Raw genomic sequence first — 21,985 nt, forward strand, 5'->3', positions numbered from 1 at the left:
GGCCATGATTTTGAAGGTTGTTGACAAAAGTTATTTCTGTTATCTTTCCAGATGTTGCCGCCCAAGCAAGGGCTTCCTTCTCTCCATCTCCACCACCACTCAGGAATGCGCGGGCTGCTCCCTTAGCCTTTGTCTAAGGCAGCCTGAGACTTTTTTCATTGTTTACAGAATCACCCAACACAGCACCATAGCTCTGGGTTTCTATCCAGCATTACATAATTCAGTTGTCCTCAAGTTATAAGATTAGCCAGAGAGCCTAATTTGTGGCTGAAGTAAAAATAAATACACACACAACAGAAGAAAAGGAGAACTACATACATTGTCCCTGCTAGCATGACCTATGTCAAATGGGAAGACACCTGATTCTAGAAAATCCGTTGCCTTGTGCTATTTCATGGCATTTACCCAAGTCCTTTTTGACTTAAAGGAAATACAAATACCCATTTTACTTCTCCCAACAGCAGAAGTTTCTAGGTTTTGAAAACTGAAGAGGAGAGAAAGCAAATGAATAACCCTCTAGCTAGCAGGTACACTGGATCTCATTCTTTTCAAGCTCCTAACTGGAGGTCTATCCATATAAGAGCAAAATCATTAAATCAGTGAATACAAGGGAAGAGCCCAGAGAGGCGTCATGTGACCGTCAGCAGGCATTTCCTGTAAAGGGATCACACAAACCAAGGTCTGTGTACCCTGAGCTAACTCTTAAATAATAAGAGGTAGAACCTGGCCCATGGAGACCTACATGTTTCAAATTAGCCCAATACATCATGAAGCCTAGAAAATAAAAAGGAAAAAAAAAAAGAAACATTAAATACAAGCTCTGTCCTCATTTCACCTGGAATTTCTGTACCAAATTTCTGAGTTATGCATGACAGATCCCTTCAGTGCATCTATTTCTGACATTTTCAGGAACACATAGATGACAAATGCCATCATTTATTCATACAGGAGGGTGGGGGGGCACCAGAGCATTATCGGTATAATAATTTTTCCAAGCACTAACACTGAGAACAGGTTTCCAACCAAACTAGAGGTTACCCATCTAAGTCATTAACATGTTTTTTATTGCCTACCTTGTGACTTTGGAAGCATACCCCCAAAAATAAATATTTAACGGACATTTATTTTTTAAAACAAGTTTATGATGTGCCCACCCCATGCACCTCCTGGCATAATTAGGTTAAAGCTAATGGATCCAGGATAAGAGAACATTCCCCTTGGTGCTGTTCACAGACCCAAGAGGAAGGGGAAAAAACACACAAATAAATAAAAACCAGGAGCCTGTGGTGGTACTTACCAAATCCACGGCAGGGAGAGGGAGGCAGGCTAGGCTTGTGCAGATGGCTGGTCTGTCTCCCCGAACAACAGCGAGGGCCCGGGAGGAATCCGGGCCTGCCAGTTCCCCACAGGTGACCAGCAGCCCGGCCAAGGGCGGGGCCGGGGCCGGGGCCGGGGCGGGGCCGGCGGCACCCCCCCACCCGGCGCACTTGCGCCCCGTGCAGGGTCCGGGGTGCCCAAGCCTGCCTGGGCTGGCAGAGGCTGCTGGTGCCTGTCTGCCTTTCACAAAGCAGGAGCACGTTCAGATGTGGGGAAGGCAGAAGCAGCTCAGCAGAGGCGACCCAGCCGATGACGCCGGGAGGAACTTTGTAGATCACACACACACACACACACACACACACACACACACACAGAGAGAGAGACAGAGTGAGAAAGACACACACACAGAGACAGAGACACAGAGAGAGACAGAGACAGACACACACACAGAGATAGAGACATACACAGAGAGAGAGAGAGAAAGACACACACACACACACACACACACACACAGAGACAGAGTGAGAAAGACACACACACAGAGGGAGACAGAAACACACACACAGAGACAGAGAGGGACACACAGAGAGAGAGACAGACACACACACAGAGGCAGAGACACACACAGAGTGAGAAAGACACACACAGAGAGACACAGAGAGAGAGACACACACACACACACACATACACAGAGACACACAGAGACAGAGACACACACAGAGAGAGAAAGACAGCCACACACAGAGAGAGACAGACAGACAGACACACACACACAGAGACAGAGACACAGATAGAGACACACACACAGAGACAGAGACACAGATAGAGACACACACACAGAGACAGAGACACACACAGAGAGACGGAGTGAGAAAGACACCCACAGAGACAGAGACACAGAGACACAGAGAGAGACACAGACACACACACAGAGACAGAGACACAGAGAGACAGAGTGAGAAAGACACACACACACACACACACAAAGACAGATACACACAGAGAGACAGAGACACACAGAGAGAAACAGAGACACACACACACACACAGACATACACAGAGAGAAACAGAGAAAGACACACACACACACACACACAGAGACAGAGACACAGAGAGAGACAGAGACACACACACAGAGACAGAGACACACACAGAGAGAGACGGAGTGAGAAAGACACACACACACACACACAGAAGGAGAGAGAGAGAGACAGAGAGAGAGAGAGAGACAAGCTCAGCCACACAACAGGGCAACAGGGCCGAGCCCCGCCCCCCCCAACCAACCAACATTAGGGAAGTTAGCAAGAAGGGTGCATACACAGTTTGCCCCAGGTGACCCCAGAAACTGAGGGGGACCCCAGCCATTCAGAGTGACCTTTTCCCAGCTTTCCCTAAATGTTTATGCCAATTTAGAAGGAAGAAAGTATTCAGGGCCCAAGGGGAAGATGGTGTCTCCACGTCTCTACAAACACAGAATGAGGCTACGCGTCCATCGGTCGACGCCAGCTCCGGGTCTGTCTGTGCCAGCTTACTAGTTGGGTGATGTTAAGCACGCTTCAGAACCCTGAGCCTCCCTCGTGTTTTTCATGGGGGCCCTGGAACCTCCTGCTCACCTTGTGCTGAGGAATCAGGTGTTGGTCAGCTCTGCAGACCAACATCCATCAAGCTGCCTTTGTTCTTCCCGTATTGACTGGACCCTGGGGAGCTGGTGGGGCTAAATGATTGGTCTGAATCAACTACAGCTACCCCCTCCCCATGCAATAAGTGACTCTAAGAAGCTGGTCTACACCCTACGTGTGTGTGGTGTGGGGGGGGGGGTAGTGAGCTTCACTGGCTGGAAACATTCTCAACATGCTCCATTATTTCCTTCCCTGCAAGGAAAGGCTTCCCCTATGCCACAGAAGAGAAACACCAAAGAAAAGTTGAAAGGAGGCCTACGCATAATTGTGGCAGAACTTTTTCTAAATGCTTCCCTTTTACATGCAATGATTTCTTATAATGGGATTCCCAACTAACTGATAACACAGCTCATTTTAATAAGGGATGAGCTGCCCCCACCCATTCAGTGTTATGCTCCAGTAGTGACCTTCCATTCTCAGAAAGAGCCCCAGTCTCACCTGGGCCAAGAGGCTGCCATCGCCACCTAGTGGTGACTGTTGCACATTGCGGTTAAGAATCTATTCTCCAGAGGCAGGCCACGGAATTACCATTTTATCCCATCAACACTGACTCCCAGTTTGGCTGGCTAGTCAAGGACAGCCTTCATCCTTTCCCACCAGACCGAGCTTCCAATCTTCATTATATTCCCACAGACTTGTCAAAATTCAGTTTCTCCCTACCCACCTCAGTTCCCCACCTAACATCTGTTAGGTTACAAAAAATAAAATTCCCAGGACAGATGGAGAAAAGAAAGAGCCAGTACTATATCTACTAACTGCAGAATCAACATTACAGACAAATATAAGGCCAATCCATAGGAGAAACCAGCTGAAGACCCAGGAAATAGCAAAGAGCGAGCTCTTAGAATGGGGCCCTGACCAAAGAATAAGTCTTTGATGAGTTAAGGTAAATTGTTCTGTATATCTGGATTATAAAAGTGCAGAAACAACATTCAAAGCAACCTGTTCTCTCCTCCCAAGCCTTCAGCCTACCTGAAACACATCAGTTCTAACAGGGTCTCAAACACAGATGCCAATCTGAGTGAGAATTATCAGAGCAAGTGGAGAAAGAATCTGGAAAGTTCATATTGAAGTGTTATCACTGGGATTGTCTCTTACATGATACTTGTGGTTTCTAATGAGCTACAGGGAGGAATACACTAAGGAATCTACAGGCAGCTGTGCCCAGCTGCAGTACAAATTTCAAATCTTTCTACCAGGGTAGCAACACTTGCCTGGAGAATAACAGAACTTTGCTCTATGAAAATGTCCCTATATACTCCAGTATATTATTTACAACTGCACAATTAAGAATCTCATTTGTATGGCCAGGTGCCAGTGGCTCATGCCTATAATCCTAGCTAGTCTAGTGCCTGGAACTAGCTAGAATCTGAATCCTAGCTAGTCTGGAACCCACAGGTCTGTGGGTCAGGGTCATGGTTTGAAGAGCCAACCTGGCATGAAAATCGTGATACTTATCTCCAATTAACAACCAAAAAGCCAGAAGCAGAGCTGTGACTCAAGTGGTGGAGCATGCAATAGCCTTAAGCAAAAAAGCTCAGGGATAGCACCAGGCTCTGAGTTCAAGCCCTGCACTGGAGCACACATGCGTATGTGCCCATGTGTACACACATACACATACACACACACACACACACACACACACACACACACACCACGAATCTCATTTATATTTAGTATAAATACATGCTAGAACAATTCAGTTGTATACTCTGACATATAAAATTGTCCAAAGAAATTTCTCATCTATAAAATAGATTTTCAAGAAACACCATCCACATTTAACCTTCTCCCTATCCACGCCCTACCCCCTGCCCCAGTACATTCACACATACACTGGCCTTGCTTTCTTCTCAGCCTCTGTGCTTTAAAAACCTTGTCAATTAATCACAAGTGCATACCCAAGGCCATAGGCTGGACTCAAACATGATAATATCCACCTTCAAATATTTAAAACAAACAGAAATGAAGCCAGCGAGCAGAAAGAAAATTCTTTGTGTCTAAAACATACTTATGGGGCCAAGAATTTGGCCTAGTGGTAGAGTGCTGGCTTAGCATGTAGGAAGACATGCACGGGTTCCATTCCTCAGTACCACATACATAGAAAAGGCAGAAGTGGTGCTGTGACTCAAGTGTTAGAGTGCCAGCCTTGAGGAAAGTCCAAGGACAGTGCTCAGGCCCTGAGTTCAAGCCCCAGGACTAGAAATAAATAAATAAAATTAAAAATGAAACATATTTATGGCTGGGCGCCAGTGGCTCATGCCTGTAATCCTAGCCACTCAGGAGGCTGAAATCTGATGATCTCAGTCCAATGCCTGCCTGGGGAGTAAAGTCTGAGATTCATATTTTTAATTAACCACTAGAAGATCAGAAGTAGTGCTGTGGCTCGAGTGGTACAGCATTCGCTTTGAGCTGAAAAGCTCAGGGACAGCACCCAGGCCCAGAGTTCAAACCCTGTGACCAACAAAAAATAAAATTAAAAATAAATAAAACCTATTTATGGCCAACTTAATGGGACTGTTTTGTAAGAAGCCCGTCTTGCCAATAAACTTTTAAGCTGCTTTATAATAAGGCCCAAGTCTTCCTTAGGAATGTTCTAATTCTATTGTTGACAGCCTTCAGCCAACTTCAGTTCCAGGAACCAAATAAAAAGAAGCAGCCTCTGAATTCTGAAATAGCAGTACCCCAGATCTGAGCTTGAGCGCCGAGCTTCACTCACTGCGACACAATTCTGCAACACAATGGCTTCCCATATGCCACGGAGGACACAAACACCAAGCGTGCCTCTTCCATAGGTGTCCAAGGCCAGGGCTCAGGGACACGAGTGGCATTTAAACATCTTGGGAGCTGCGGTCAGCAGTGGCCCAGGCACAGCAGTTAAAGAATAAGTTCTATTCCTCACAGAGGATGGGGTAGAAATAATACAACCAAAAGACTGGCTGTGGGTACCAGGCATTAGTTTTCACTCAAATAAGTAGATAAAGTTTTATCTTCTCCACCAAACACCAACCTTTTTCTAATTATTGCAGTAGCAACGTAGATTTAATCGCTTCTCAACCTTTTGTTTGAGACAATTACAGAACTATACATCACTCATGGGACCCTACACACAAGGATAGGAAAGATGCTGAAGCACTAATATATCATCTCACAGGCAGGCCAAGGCAATGTATGCCTGGACTCTAACTACTTGCAAGACAGAAGCAGGAGGATCACAAGCTCGAGATCAGCCTGAGCTACACAGGGAGTCCAAAGCTAGCCTAGCCTACATAGCAAGAGTCTACCTCAAAAACCAAGGAGATGTCTTCAGCTGATCTCCATTTCTGTGTTATCTACACCTTATAAGATGAGAAAGACCAAATGACATGATTAACAAGTTATTTCGATTTTTTTTTTTGTTGAACATTTTTTAGAATTTTTTTTTCCTGGTTTATGTGGTGCCAAAGAATCGAACCCAGGATCTCAGACATGCTAAGCAAGCACTCTATTACTACGTCACATTCTTTACACCTTATTTTTTATTTTTCTACCGCTTCATCCTTTACAATTAATTCTTTGGATATATAAGGACAGACAGACAGAAATCCACCCCTTGGATGTGAGAGAGAGAGAGAGAGAGAGAGAGAGAGAGAGAGAGAGAGAGAGAGAGAGAGAGAGAGAGAGAGAGAGAGAGAGAGAGAGAGAGAGAGAGAGTGTGTGTGTGTAAATCCCTTGGCTACATAAGAATATAATCATATATCCTTCGCTAGCACTATTGGGGTAAATGCTTTAAAGTGTGTTTGCTAGTATAGGGCTTGAACTCAAGGCCTGAGAGCTATCCCAGAAAAGTTTTGCTTGAGGCTAGCACTCTGCCACTTGAGCCACAGTCCCACTTCTGGCTCTTTTGGTGGTTAACTGGAGCTAAGCATCTCACGGACTTTCCTGCCCAGGCTGGCTTTGAATCAAGATCCTCAGATCTCAGCCTCCTGAATAGCTGGGATTCCAGGCATGAGCTACCGAAGCTTGGAAAAATGACATTATTTTTTGTGTTGCCCAGTGCAATCGGTTTTATGAGTTGTTTTTTTTTTAAAGGGAATTCTACATATTCCTGTAACAGGAGTTCTTAAAAGTGCTAATCAATGAAATTAAAAATCACAAGAGTCATAACTTTTGTTGTATGACCCAATGCAGAAAAGAGACCCAGGCCACAGACAGAAGTGAGAAAGGAAGGATGTAAAGTGTGGGGCAAGCAAAGAAAACTAAGCCACAGAAGAGGTACCGCTGCCCTCACCCCTGCCTCTGGGGCTTTGGCTGGTTTTTCTTTTGTTTATTTTTCCTGCCTTTACAGTCACAGGGTTGCCTTTAGTGACAGCCAAGGGTTCATGTGAAAAAAGGAGCCAAACCACTGGAAAGAAGAAATTATCCCCTGCTGACCAAGTTAGGGTCAGCAACTTAATCCTCTTTAGGGCAGCTGGTAACTGAGAGCCTTGTGGCTGCCAGCTCCCTTGGAGAGAAATCGTCCAAGGTGCTTGCTCTGAATTTGGATAACCGCCCTGAGAGCCCAACGGTTACATGAGTCCAGCAGAACTGGTTTAGGATGCCTGGAGCAAATCGAATCTTAAGACATACCAATGTAGACTTCGGGTTCATTTCACTGGAGACCTGGGAGAGATTTTCTTCCCCCAGCTGTATTGATCTCACCTCCTCTGGGGAAAGGTTATTACCTGTGGTTTTGGAGTTTGGTTCGAATGAGAAAAGAAAACTTCCCCAGACTGTTCACAGGCACAGAAGCCAACCAGCATTGAATTTTAAAGACAAAAGAGCCTGCTGCCTTCCAAACAGCAAGCAGGCTTAGAGGAGAGAGAGGGGGAGAGAAAGAGACAGAGAGAAAGGCAGCAAAAATCTGATGTGGGCTTTATAAAGTCTAAAAATAGGCACTTGCAGGAGAATGGTTTCTTTAGAGAATAATTTTAAAGATTCCCGGGGGGTGTCAGCTGCTCACTGTGTATTAGAGGAGGATAGAGGTTCTGTGCACCCTCCCGCGTGACTGCGCCCAGGGAAGGCCTCTTTCATTTGTCTGGGGCCCTGGACAGGTGAAGGAAACAGCCTTTGTTCACAGTCCAGCAGTAGGACAAAGGTAGCAGAGGCAGAAGGTCAAGCTTGGTTTCTCATTCAAGACAGCACGGCTGAACAGCGGCCAAAACAATTTTAAAAAATACAAACTCCCTACCTCTATGTGACCACTCAAGACACACTGGAAGAGGATCAGGCCATGCAGCCATTTTTATTACAGCTAATTCCTTCTCTTGAAAGACTAATAGATACTGATGACGTGTGGGAAGAGACTCTCTTCTCTGATGGGACACATTTCTTCTTGGGCACATTTACTTAGCTTCCGTTATTCAAAAACAGGCCTTAGAGGCAAGCAGGCAGATGCAGCCCATGCCCCCCAGAGTGATGTCATCAGCCAGGTGAAGGGCAAAGACTTTGGGTCCTGAAGTCACAGCACTGAAGAGGGAGGCTGGGCTGGGCCCCCCACACCCTGTGCTGCCTAGAAGCACAGGCTGGGGCATAGAAGTCTGGTCTAGTCTCCCCTTGCCACTAGAAGTCCTTGGGGTACCGGGGAGGGGGAGGGAGGTCACACAGCCTATCTGACTCAGTTTTCCCACATGCAGAGCTGGGCTTACTCCATGCTCACCCAGGTCTTGCTTTAGGCCACCTGAACCATGATCTCTGAGGTGGCTCCAGCCACAATGGTGTTTTAGTTTTGGTTTTGCTGGTCCTGGACTATGACCTGAGGGTCTGGGTGCTATCCTTTAGCATTTCAGTCAAAGTTGGTATTCCACTACCACCTGAGTCACAGCTCTACTTCTGGTATCTTTTTTTTTATAGTTCCAGGACTTGAACTCAGGACCTGGGCTCTGCCCCTGAACTTCTTTCTGCTCAAGGAGAGCATTTTACCATTTGAGCCCCAGCGCCACTTCCAGCTTTTTGGAGTAATCTATTAGAGAGAAGAGTCTCACAGGGTTTCCTGACCCTACTGCCTTAGTATCTCAATGCGCAGATCTCAGCCTCCTGAGTAGCTAGGATTACACGTGTGAGCCACCAGTACCCCCTCCCAACATGTCCCCCCCCCCAGATGTTTAAGTGGATGTAAGAGTCTCTCTCTTGCCTGCCTGGACTGGCTTTGAACAGTGGTCCTCAGATCTCCCCGTCCTCAACTGCTAGGATAACAGGCCTGGCAACAATGTACCTTTGAAGCTGCTCATGGTACTCTAGTAGAAAGGCAGGCTTGAGAGCGGATGGTTCTAGGGGCTCCTTGAGTGGTCAAGTCGCACAGGCTTTGAGAACTGGGAAGGGGAGAAGGATGCAGCTTCCACACACAGATCCCACATCCAGCAAGGACAGTGATGTCTTGTCTGTCCAGCACCACACTCTGTCTGTGGGGTAGACTGACAGACTTGGTCCGGTTGGGTCCATTCTGATGAAGCTTTGCAAATGGCTGCAGGCAGACAGTGCCCGCAACCACAGTTCAAGTGTGTGAGTCCCCTGACACCCCTGCAGAGAGCAAAGAACACCTTGCATTTTATTGGCATTTTAATGGCTGTTTCTTTCCTGTTAAGTGAGGCTAACTGCCTCTCTTTGTGTAACAGCCACTGGGACTCCTTTTACCCAGAGCCAACCACCCATTTGCATTCTCTGAGGATCATTCTTCAATTGGGTTATCTGTCTTCTTGTATATCGCTATATATTAAGGAAATTAGGTCTTACTCAGTGGTGAGGTATTTGCCCGGGGAAGGTTGAGGCCCTAAGTTCAAATCCAGCACCATGAAACAACAAAAAATAAAAGTGGTTGAGTCTGGTGGCTCACACCTGTAATCCTAGCTACTCAGGAGGCTGGGAGCTGAGGACTGAAGTTCAAAGCCAGCCAATAAACTACAAGATAAAGGCTGACGTGGCACTGCGGCTCAAGTGGTAGAAGCTCAGGAACAGCACCCAAGCCCTGAGTTCAAGCCCCAGGGCTCCTCCCCCCCCCAAAAAAAAAAGAAAGAAAAGAAAAAATGAGTAATACAAGATAGAAAAAGAAGACCCAAGTTAGATAGGTTGCTATCTTAAGAGTTTACTGTTGTTGTTAATTGCAAATTTAATGGAAAACTAAAACTTGAGTGAACCAAATCTGATGAAAAATCTGAACCAATGTCACAAGACTGAGAGAGCTGGGGGAAGCTGCCCCAGGATTCTGGATGACACCATGAAGGGAACAGGCAGTGGAGCCAGGTTCACAGGAAGAACTCACACCACCAAGCCTGCCAATCCTCATGACAAGACGATGACGACAATGAAGATAACAGTAATCACTTAGGCTGGTTCATTTATAATGAAAGACAAACACTTGTCACAGTCTAAAGCCTCAGACAAGGCCAAAAGCCTCTAAACAGGAGCACTGTACACTCCCTCACCTAGCAGAGAGCAGAAGAGCAAGAAAGAGGAACTTTCTGTACCAGGCCCATTCCACTTTCCACTCTCTTTCCACCAGAGTGGTACAGGGTATCAAACTCAGGACTTCACACTTGCAAGGGGCGCTGCTCTGCACTTAGCCCTTCGGTTGTTTCTGAGACAGTCTTGGTCTCCTCCTACTTTACACATAGCTGGGATGTTAAGATAGGTATGTGCCTCTGTGCCAGGTTGTACTGATTGAGCAACATGGGGGTCTCAATAACTTGCTTCACATGCTGGCCTCAAAATGCAGTCCTCCCTGTTTCTGCCTCCCAAGTAGCTGAGCTGACAAACCTGAGTCCCTTTTGTAAAGGCCTCCAATCCTGTGCCCTGGGGAGTATTTTTTGGCCTTAGCGCCAAGGCCAAGAAATGCCTCGTCTCATTACAATCACATGAGGTGACACTTGAATCTTGGAGGGGACACTCCGGGGATCCAGCTAAGTGGTTTGGGGAGAGAGACTGGGGCCTTCCATTCATATGATCCGGATGGCCAGGTCTCTTTTCTGGGGAAAAGAAAGAAGAGATGCCCCTTTCTTCAGCAGGCTCTCTAGCTGAGGTCTTGAATGTACGCAACTTGTATCAAGTCAACCTCAGGCTCTGCTTGTAGCATTCACAACCTCACCCGGGACAGTAACACACGTTCAATCGCCCATCCACTCATTCCCATAGTCAGGAACAGTGCCCGCCAACCCAACTAGCATGCGCACATGCGAGTTCTTCCCCCCTCCCTCCCCATCAGTCTAATGCAGCCCCACTCCCCTCACAGCATCTCAGCTGAGACCATTGCAGGCGTTCCATTTGCTTATTGACTTGTTAACTGTTTATTGTTTTGTTTTTTTTCCAGGGAAACGTGTGTAAATAAAAATGAACTATAAGCCAGGTTCTGCTGGCTCACACCTGTAATCCTAGGTACTCAGGAAGGTAAGATCCAGATAATCATGGTTCTAAGCCAGCCCTGGCAGAAAACTCCACAAGACTCTATCTCCAAAATTACCAAAAGCAAGCCTGGAGGTGTGGCTCAAGTAGTAGAGCCCCTGGTGAGCAAATAAATGTAAGGCCTTAAGTTCAAATGCGGGTATTTGCCAGAATAAATGAACAATAAGACCTTGTATTTAAGTAATGGCTTAACAGTATCAGGCTTTATCTCAAGAGAACCAACAATTTTCCAATCAGAAAAAATAAAAAGGATTTAACATGCATCAATCCCTAGACTACTGGAAAAACCAAGACAATTCTCTTATTTGCTCTGGGAGAAAGTTTTAATAAAAAGAAAGAAAAAAGTACATCAATAGTCTAATATCTGAAAACATGTAACATGTATGGCTTTCTTCTTAGTTTTGCTTCTGTCTGTTTTTGCAGATTTCATAAGACAAAAAGGAAGCCAGCCCGCAGGGGCTCGGCCTATAAGCTAATGACTAAGGAAGACAGTGCCAGGGCCCCAAATTCAGGCAGGTAGCCACAGTCCTGCACAGGCTGAGAAAGGGCAGGGATGAGGATTCTTTGAAAATGTATAGACCTGTGTGAGGCCCCATTTGGTTTTAAGTTCTTTGCTGCCAGAGACCCACTTTGGGGATGTGATCAAGACTCCCTGCACCCCACTGCCTCATCAAGGCCTTCATCAAGACACAAATCACACCTCTCAAGAGCACCAGGGAGAGAATCAGGCAACCTTCCGTTAAAAAATAAATAAAAATGATAAAACTCTTATTGCAATTTATTCTCTGAGGGTTGCTTTGATCAATGTGAAAAATAACCTCAAATGCCAAGTTAGCTACACGGAAGAGATGAGAATATAAAATAATGTCAAAGACCTTTCTATCCTCTTCCGAGTCTTAATTTTTTAGTGGCAGATTGCTTAATTAGCTTCTCTCTAGTACAGAAGCCTCCTACAACCTCAGAACCATATGTAAAAGGAATTATCTTTTAAATTCCAAAGGCAAATGTAAATACCTTGGAGAAGAACTATACCATTTCCATTCATTAACACATAACTAGGCAGCTACTTATAGCAATATTGCTTTTTCTAATTTAAGATTGTTAATCTAGTTAAGTGCCACTGGCTCACAGCTATAATCCTTGCTAATGAAGCTGAGATCTGGAGTATATCGATTCAAAACCAGCTCAGACAGAAAAGTCCATGAGACTATCTCCAAAATAATCTGCAAAAACTCAAGTTGGAGGTATGGTTCAAGTGGTAGAGGTCCAGCTGGACAAGTATGAAGCCCTGAATTCAAAGTCTGGTATTGATGAAAAGAGGAAGAAAAGGAGAAGGAACAGGAACAGGAAAAAGAGGAGATGATGACAAAGAAGAAACAACTTTTCTTTGAAACAATCTGAAAGATTGCCATTTGTCCACATTTGAAAATAAAAATGAATTCCAACTTATTCTGCCTCTGGAATGCAGTGCTCATTTGAAAAAATCCATTTTTTTCAGTTAATTATACTTAAAACTGTGTGTCATCAGGCTGGGAGTTTGGTAGAATACTTGCCTTGCATGCACGAAGATCCGGGTTCGATTCCTTGGTACCACATATATAGAAAAAAGCCGAAAGTGTTGCTGAGGCTCAAGTGGTAGAGCTCTAGCCTTGAGAAAGTCCAAGGACAGTGCTCAGGTCCTGAGCTTATGCCTAGGACTGGCAAAAAAAAGTGTGTGACATCATATTTTGATGATCTAAAAATTTTAGAAAACTGTAGCAGAGAAAAGAAACAGAAAAGGAAGAAATAATATTTAATAGTATGCCATGCCTACTTCAAAATCAACTAGGTATAAACTAGAAACCTCTTAAAGTACAGTGACTCTTTTTCTCTATGTCACACTTGAAAATGATTTGAATATCTCTCAAGAAGTGATTTGAATGAGTATTTTCCTTTAAAAGAATAACAACGGATTTATGGGTTTCCATGTCTAAAATAAAAATACATCGGGTAGCCTGACCACTAGAGGGCACTCTAACTCCTCCCCAATACACCTGAGCAGCAAGGCACACAGAGACTTCCTGCAGAGCCTAAAAGCCGGGCTTTCCTTGAAAAATATGGCATCTATGTTAACCTTAAAGTTAGGAGAATCTCAATATAATGTGATGGGAACTTCTGGCGATTTCTATGTTAAGATTTAAAACATGTTTCAAGAATGTGAGGTGGAGTCTGGTTAATGGCTTAGGCCTGTAATTCCAGCACTCAGAAGTCTGAGGAAGAACCAAGTTCAAGGCCAGCCCAGGCTATGCAGGATGTATGTATGTAGTATGGTCTCAAACAAAACACCACCAAGGGTTGGGACATTGTTCAGTAGTAGCTGGTATGTAGTTCAACAGCAGAATGTTTATCTAGCATCATAAATGTCTGCCCACACGTAAAACATCAGTGGCTCGCATCTCCAGTCCTAGCTACTACTCAAGAGGCTGAGACCTTAGGATTATGGTTCAAGGCCAGCCCTTATCTCCAATTAACTAGCAAAATGTCAAAAATGGCACTGTGGCTCAAAGTAGTAGAGCAATTAGCCTTGAGCACAAAAGCTCAGATGAATGTCAGCACCCAGGCTCAGAAAGTGCCACACAGAAAGCTGCATCGGCAGGGGGCAAAGGCCAGGGTCTGTGCGGTGGACACAGGCAATGCATCCACCGCAGGTCAGGAGAAGTAGACTGTGCAGAGAGGGCGAAGGGAAGTGGTCACATGTGCAGTAAGGAGCAGGGGAGGAAGAGGTGGTCTCCACAGACTCACACAACTGCTCAGAGAAGCTCAAGACAAGAGGCAGGGGATGGCGTCCATGTAGACATGAACCCATGGCAGGGGCAGAATGCCTTCTGCACATATCAGGAGGGGCAGAGAGAAGAGGGTGAGAACCAGACACGGAGACAACTTCAGGTCTCCATGTGGACACAGGGACAGGTGGGCCATTCCAGAGAAAGAACAATAGCAAAGATTTCGACACTGCAAGCCAACCAACTGTGGAAGGACAAATCAACCCAAATGGCACATCCCTGAGTGTGGTTCAAATCTCGTGTCCTACAAGATGGCTTGGCTCATCTACAAGAGCATATGAGGTTTCAGAGCACCACAGTGGGGAAACTGTGCACACAGTTGTACTCAGCACGAGCTGTACAGCGTTTGAAATCACTTCAACTAGATCCACGTCCCTGATCTCTCAGTCCACTGGGCAGAGTCACTCCAAGAGAGCGCACTCTCATCCGATGTTCTCAATACTAAGTTCTCTGACGTGAGAACAAACTAGGTTAGACTTGGAAAATTCATCCTGGTCATTTCCAAACCTGAAAGAATTTCTCATCCAAATGCCTCTCTATTTCCTGCCATGTGACCTCATTGGGAGCATCTTCAAGTAACAGGGACACGAAACAATGTCGATCCCATCTTCCAAAGCCCATTCTCATGGGTCTGGAACAAGAAAGGCACGAAATACAATTGGACCTTGAAACCTCCTCAGTCCATTCGTCCCTGCATGCCTGTGGAATGCTAGCACAGGTGAAGGGCCCGGGCTTATTTTTATCAGTTGTGTCGATATTATACAGTAGGAATGCCAGTCCTTTTAATAATTTACTGAGGAGTTATACATTGCAAATTCTTTATTAACCATTATCAGTACTGAGGTCACAAAGTCTAAGAAATATTCAGGAAGGAAAAGGCAATATTTTCAACACAGTAAACTAAATTATGTATCTACATCAGCTTGTCTGTGTATCAATGAAATTGTTTGTTATTCGCGTGTTTTATGCACTGAGCAGTGAGGATATATTTCTCTAAGACCAAAACTTTTACAGTTGCATTCACTTGTAGACCTTAAAATTCACCATGCATGACCAAGAAGTTTCATAAGCTATACTGGGGCTTACTGTCTCGCAAGTGAAAAGAAAAAGAACAAGAAAAAAAGTTTGAGGTTTTTTTGTTTGGGGTTTTTTTTGCTAGTCATGAGGCTTGAACTCAGGGCCTGAACACTGTCCTTGGGCTTTTCTCAAGGCTAGCACTGCCACTTGAGCCACAGCACCACTTCCAGCTTTTTCTATGTATGGGATACTACAGAATCAAACCCAGGTCTTCGTGCATGCTAGGCAAGCACTCTACCACTAGGCCAAACTCCTGGCCCCAAGAAAAAGTTTTTAACACGTCAGGTACTGGTAGCTCATTCCTGTAATCCTGGCTACTCAGGAGGCTGAGATCTTCTGGATCTCAGTTTGAAAGTCAGCTCAAGCAGACAAATCCATGAAGGCTATCTGTAATGAACCAGCAAAAAACCAGAATCCTCAGATCTCAGCCTCCTGAGTAACGAGGACTACAGGAATGTGCCACTAGCGCCCATCTGAGAAGCCAGTTTTTAACTGCTAACAACAAAATCAAACACAAACCCATCCCTGGAGGGATAAAGATGGTGTTGGTTCCCAGCCTTGTCACAGAGAGACACTAGAATACGAGAGGAGGTGTAGGGTGCTGGGTGACCTAAAGGGCTTAGTCCTTCCTAAATGAAATCCAGAAGACCTCTCCATTCATCCATACAGGCACCAGTTCCTTGTACCTAGATCAGTAATATTTTCCAGAAACCTGGAAATCTGGATTTTTGTGTGCATAAGGCAATAATGGAACTTGAACTTGGGACCAGAGTACTCACTTGTCCCTTAGCAACTTTGCTCAAAACTGGTGCTCTTACCACATGAGCCACAGCTCCTTTTCTGGCTTGCTGGAGGTTAGTAAATGCCACAGACTTTCCTACCAGAGCTAGCTTTCAGAATCTCCAGATCTCAGCTTCCTGATTAGCTAGGATTGTAAGCATGAACCAACAGTACCAAGCTTAGATAAATATATTTTTTAACGTTAAATCTCCTCTAAATGTTGGCTCTGGATTTTTAAATTTATTATTATTATTATTATTTCATAGTTTTAAATGCTCACACATCTCTGGGTTCCACCTGGTCTACAGGATCCCACAGTCTGTACTGTGGACCTCAAGGCCCTCGATTTATAGAAGAGAAGGGATGCAAGGTACTCAGAGCCTCCATGTTTCAGAGTTCTTTTGTATGATGTTTTGGGTAGAACAGCCAAAATCCTCATAATAATGATGAATTTCCAATACTTTGGGAGAAAAGGTAAATTAATATTTTAAACCTGCATGTGTAGAATGTCAACACATATATTAAATGTATCCTCTCTTTACCAATTGCTTGTTAGGCATCTGAGGGAAATAATGTAATTTGTCATTAGAAAAATCAGAATGTCTCTACACTTCCTGCCACCCCAGGGATCCATCTTGGGACCTTTGAGAGCAGAATACCTGGGGACTGTGCCCACCACCCATTCTTGCATGCACCCGCACACACAGGCACGTGCACACATGTGCAGCACACGCATACGCATACATGCATACACACACACACACACACACACACACACACACACACACACAAGCTCAATTGGATTCAACTTCAAAAGGAGGAAAAGGAAAGAACTATTCTAAATTAAGGGTATCTAACTGACCTACCAATTAAATGCAATACATAACTCACAGGTGAATTTTAACAGACTGGCTGGAAGGCCATTTTAGAGACAATTGGAGAAATTCAGATAATGGACAAGGTAACAGTGTCCATTAGGCAATTACTTTCCATTCGATGAAATCAGCACTGTGGTTACCCAGAAGTAAGTTCCTATTTTGTGCAGATGGGGGCTGCAGTATTTAGAAGCTAAATGTCATGATGTCTTTAATTCACTTTTGAATACTGAGGAGTTGAGGGGTGGGGAGATGAAGCCAAGAGAGCAAAATGTTAACAACTTAAACCAAGATAGAAGAGAGTGAAATGAGCTGGTCCCATTTCATGATATTAAGGTTCCAAGACTCTCAGTCACTACGAGATAGAAAGAGCTTGTGCCACGTCCTTTGAAAGCCCTACAGCTAATGTGGGTTTAAAATTTTCAAATCCCCAGCTGCCAAAAGGAAAGATGATCACAGGGCAAAAACAGGTCCTGTGAAACAAATATCTTACTCCTTTTTATATTTTGGAAAGCAAAGAACTGTGAAATTGGTGTCTTAGTTCTCACTGCTATATATCCAAAAATAGCTTCCAAGATTTAGGTTCACTTTCTGTAACCTCAAATGAAGGCTCTGAGCACAACCAAGAAGGAAAAGCTGGCAGGGATAGATACCGATGACCAAAGGTTAAACTTAGCTGACAGAGAACACAGTTTGAAACCTATAAAGATATCCCACGTGGAAAAGAGAGACGTTCAGGTCTTGCTTAGCAAAGTACAGCTATTTTAAATCTAATAATTGATGAATTTATCCCCAATTCAAAAACTACTAGTCAACTGCCATCCATGACAGTGGCTGATTCTTTAAATCTGCTAACATATACCAAACTGTCCATCTGGGTTATGGTCGTCTGATCCAACATGGCCAGAAAAGTGTCAGCCTATCACTGAAAAGAGCATGGCACCAAAAGTTACAGCGATCCAGACTAATGGGTCCCCTACCTGTCATCTACACTGGGCTAATGACGATCTCTCAACTCTGTCACCCAGCAAATGGAGATAATTATTTCCATTTGTGTGTGTGTGTGTGTGCACGCATGTGTGTGTGTGTGCTCGCACGTGTGTGTGCACATGAGTGCATGCATGTGTGTGCATATGCACATAATCTGCTTTATGTGTGCAAGCACATGTGCTAGTGCTAGGACTTGAACTCAGGCCCTGGGCACTGTCTTTTAACTTTTTCAACTCAAGGCCAGTGCTCCACCACTTAAGTCACAGCTCCACTTCTAACTTTTTGGTGGTTAAATGGACCTAAGTATCCCATAGACTTTCCCGTCTGTGCGGCTTCTAACTGTAATCTTCAGATCACAGCCTCCTCAGATCGCAGCCTCCTGAGTAGCTGGGATTACAGGCGTTGAGTCACTGATGCCCAGCTAAGTACTGTTCTCTTCCTAAAGCATGGACAGAACAGATGGAGCCATACGCAGTTGCATGCACTCCAGACATAACACAAGAGTACGGGACTGCTTACCCAAACTGCGCACTTGACTGTGGCCTAACAGGATTCATCCCTGCCCTGTCAAAAAAAAAATACACACAAGGCCTCCTGGAAAAGGCTTGTGATTGCAATTGATTGTGTTCTAGATGCTTCTGTAGCCTGATTCCTAACTGCTTTGGTTCCTGATTGGCAGCTGGCTGCCTGACTGATGCCTGACTCTTGATTTCCCTTTTTCCTAGTGTGGGTTAATGGCCAAGATGGTTCACCAGGCCTGTGTGTGCCCTCTCTGCAGCTGACGTTCTTGGCTCTGTCCTGTTTCCTAATGCTAAGGGCTTTGTCCCGGGCTTTGGCCCTTCCATTCTCAGCCCAGCATGGCCTCATGCACCCATGAGATGACCACAGAAAGAGAGGGCACTTCTATGGGATAAACCGTATAAAGTGCATCCACCTGCCGTCTACCAGTGCCCATGATTCTGTTTTCTAGCCTTGAGCTTGCTTCCCTTGACCTCCTCTCTACACTCACAGTTGTGTGAAGTGCTAGCAGGTGTCCTTCACTGGCCAGAAACTCTATAAAATGCTGAAGACTGCCCAGTTCTAGTGGCTCACACCTGTAATCCTAGCTACTCAGGAGACTGAGATCTGAGGATCATCGTTCAACGCCAGCCTGGGCAAGAGACTCTGATTTCCAATTAACCACCACAAAAAAAAAAAAAAAAAAAAAAAAAAAAAAGAACTGTGGCTCAAAGTGGTATAGTGCTAGCTAGCTCAGGGATAGCACCCAGGTCCTGAGTTCAAGCTCCACAACTAAAGAAAACAAAAAGATGCTGGGGACAAAACAGGGTGAGCCCAGGCGAAGAGGAAAAAGAGTACCTCCTCTAGCACCCTGCAATCATGCTGTACTCAATGACTTTAGGTCACTGTATCAGCCACAGCCACGGTCCAGGTCCCTGAGCCTAGAGTCAGTAATAAGGCAGAGTGTGGCCTCTGAGCCCTCTGACTCTGCCAAGACAAGAGGCTGGAGGAAGGAGGAGGGCTGTGGACCCACCATCCTCATCAGCCGGAGGCCAGGGCCAAGTGTATGAGCACTGAAACCGGTCCCTGGGAGATGCCAGAAAAGACATGAGCAGATGTCAGGCAGAGCAAAAAGCCTTAACCAAGGTGAGCAGCAGTAACTTTCCAGGCCATTTACAGAGTGTGAGATTTTGCTGAAGGAACTGGGAAGGGGGGGATGGAAGAGACAGAGGAGGGCCCAATTCATGAAGTATTACAATAACGACTTCTGGACGAGCCATGAGACGCTGCACTAGGCTCCAAAAGATAAAGACTAACAGAATCTAACCCTAGCCTGTCTCTGGCCAAGGATGCAACGCTATCACCAGCCCCAAAGACTACAGATCAACCCAGCTCTGCCTACACATGGCCACCTTGTAACATGACCTTCTGCCTCCTCCCCAGGCCCCACAGCCGGAATCCCCATGGCATGCAAATCACCAGAGCTCCTAATGTGGATTGTATGTGGCAAGGAAATCAAGTTTCTAGGAACAGAATGCACTTCTATGTTTCCTTAAGATTTTTTTTTAAAAAAAAACAACAAAGTGCAGTCATCCCTGGATGTCTGTGGAGGATGAGTTCCAAAACACACACGCATCAGAATCCGCAGGTGTGCGCGTGCTGTAGCATCTGTCACCACACACGTCCCACAACTCATTCCACAGAGCCTGGGCAACCTAACGCAACATAAAGGAGGTCTATGCTGACAGTATACTGTGTGCTCTAGAAAATAATGAGAGGGAGAGAGTTGAGAGGCAGTACTGGGGCTTGAACCCAGGGCCTCTCACTCCCCCACAACTTCTTTCACTCAAAGTTGGTACTCTACCACTTGAGCCATGCCCCAAGACAGACCCAGCTTTTGGAGATAAGGGTCTCCTGGACTTTCCTACCAAGGCTGGTTAGAACTATGATCTTCACGTGTCAGCCTCTCAAATAGCTAAGGGTTACAGGTGTGAGTCACCAGCCCCTGGCGGTAATCTTTTGTCCAATACTTTTGACCTGAGGCTGCTGAATCCATTATCACAGAACCCATGGATTCCACGGATCTTAAATGTATTAAAATGACGGTAGACATATTCCTGAACTAATCTACCCCAGATCCTTATTTCTTTATGTGACAGCTCACACGAAGGCAAGCCAGCTAACTACCTTGTGTACCCAGTCAGAAATAGGCCCCAAAGGGGCCTTCACTACCTTGTGTTAGGCCCCCTTGACAAATACAGCCCTGGCCAGCAGTATCCCAACTGGGCACAGAAACAACCATTGCAAGTGACCCCTGGATGTGGCCTCAGAAGACTCCAAGAGGTCATGGGTTCCATCACAGTCTGAAAAGTACGGAAGCCCACAGAGCAAACATACCTGGCTCCAAAGATGTCCTTCTTAGCGAGATCAATCCCAGAAACAACTTTCACTCTGAGGATGCGGGATTCTCCCTGTGGAAGCGAAAAACAACAAGGTTAGACCCCAATCTTCAACAGATGGCTCTTTCTCACCTCACCCAATATTAGTGTCTATGACTGCTTATCAGTGAGTGCTCAGACTTTAGATCAAATCAACCACAGACAATCCCTCCTTACAATAAGCACTACTAAAACTCTACAATGTTAAGAGAGTAGAAACAGATGCATCTGGCTTAATTAAGCCCAAGCTTCACTCAAATTAGGTCATTAACATCAATTACTCTTCACATTGGAGGATCAAGAACACAGCCACAGAACTCTCGTGGAGCTCTCTAGGTACATTCAAATATTATAAAATAATGACTCCTTTGATACGTATTTGTAAGTTTGTCCAGAAATAGAAAGGAATAAATATTACAAAATAAAAGTTACTCAAAATCAGATTGCTTTTGGAAATATGACATCAGTTAGAAAAATAATTTCTTAGTTCTACAATTACTTTGAATGTAACCACCCCAAATGTAGGAGTGAGTCATTCGTTCATCCATTCATTCCAGTACCTCCAAAGCAGCAACTACGCCCTGGCCATTGAATGTGGCCTTGAAAATATACACATGAATCTACTGTAAGTGACCTAAAGATCTTAGAGGATCCTGTAACAGCATCATGAGAAAAGGCATGGGCTGAAAACAGAAATATGTGAAAAATAGCCTGGTGCCAGAGGTATATGCACACATGCACATACACGCACATGTGTGAACATACACACACACCCTAAAAAAAGAAACCTCTAAGTGACAGTGCCCAATCCTTGAATTCAGTCCCAGTGCCAGCACATACATAACTGCATACGTACATACACACATACATACCCACACAAATAAATAGAAAAGAAGACTCCTCCCTTTGCGCTTATAATTTACATTCCTCTAATCAAAGGCTGAGAGTGTGGCTCAGTAGTGGAGTGCCTGTTTAGTCCTGAGTTTGGATAAATGAGCTAGGGAGAGAAGAAGGGAGGGAGGGAGGCAGGAAGGGAGGAAGAACAGAATTCTTTAGTATGGGATGGTCTATAGACAGAGGCTACTTCTGTTTCTCAA

General features: G+C 45.0%; 1 protein-coding gene across 2 annotated transcripts in view; it reads right to left on the reverse strand.

Annotated features, from left to right (window-relative positions):
• Nedd4l (NEDD4 like E3 ubiquitin protein ligase) overlaps nt 1-20,918 on the reverse strand; it is a 187,707-nt gene extending 166,789 nt beyond the window's left edge. For both annotated transcript variants that reach the window (XM_090353032.1, XM_090353030.1), the window contains exon 1: nt 20,848-20,918. The gene's annotated coding sequence lies outside the window, so the exon portion shown is untranslated. The remainder of the gene's footprint in view (nt 1-20,847) is intronic.
• Nucleotides 20,919-21,985: the final 1,067 nt, after the last annotated feature.

Source organism: Megascapheus bottae, chromosome 19 (assembly GCF_031878675.1).
Source record: "Megascapheus bottae isolate mThoBot1 chromosome 19, mThoBot2.hap1, whole genome shotgun sequence".
NCBI lineage: Eukaryota > Metazoa > Chordata > Mammalia > Rodentia > Geomyidae > Megascapheus > Megascapheus bottae.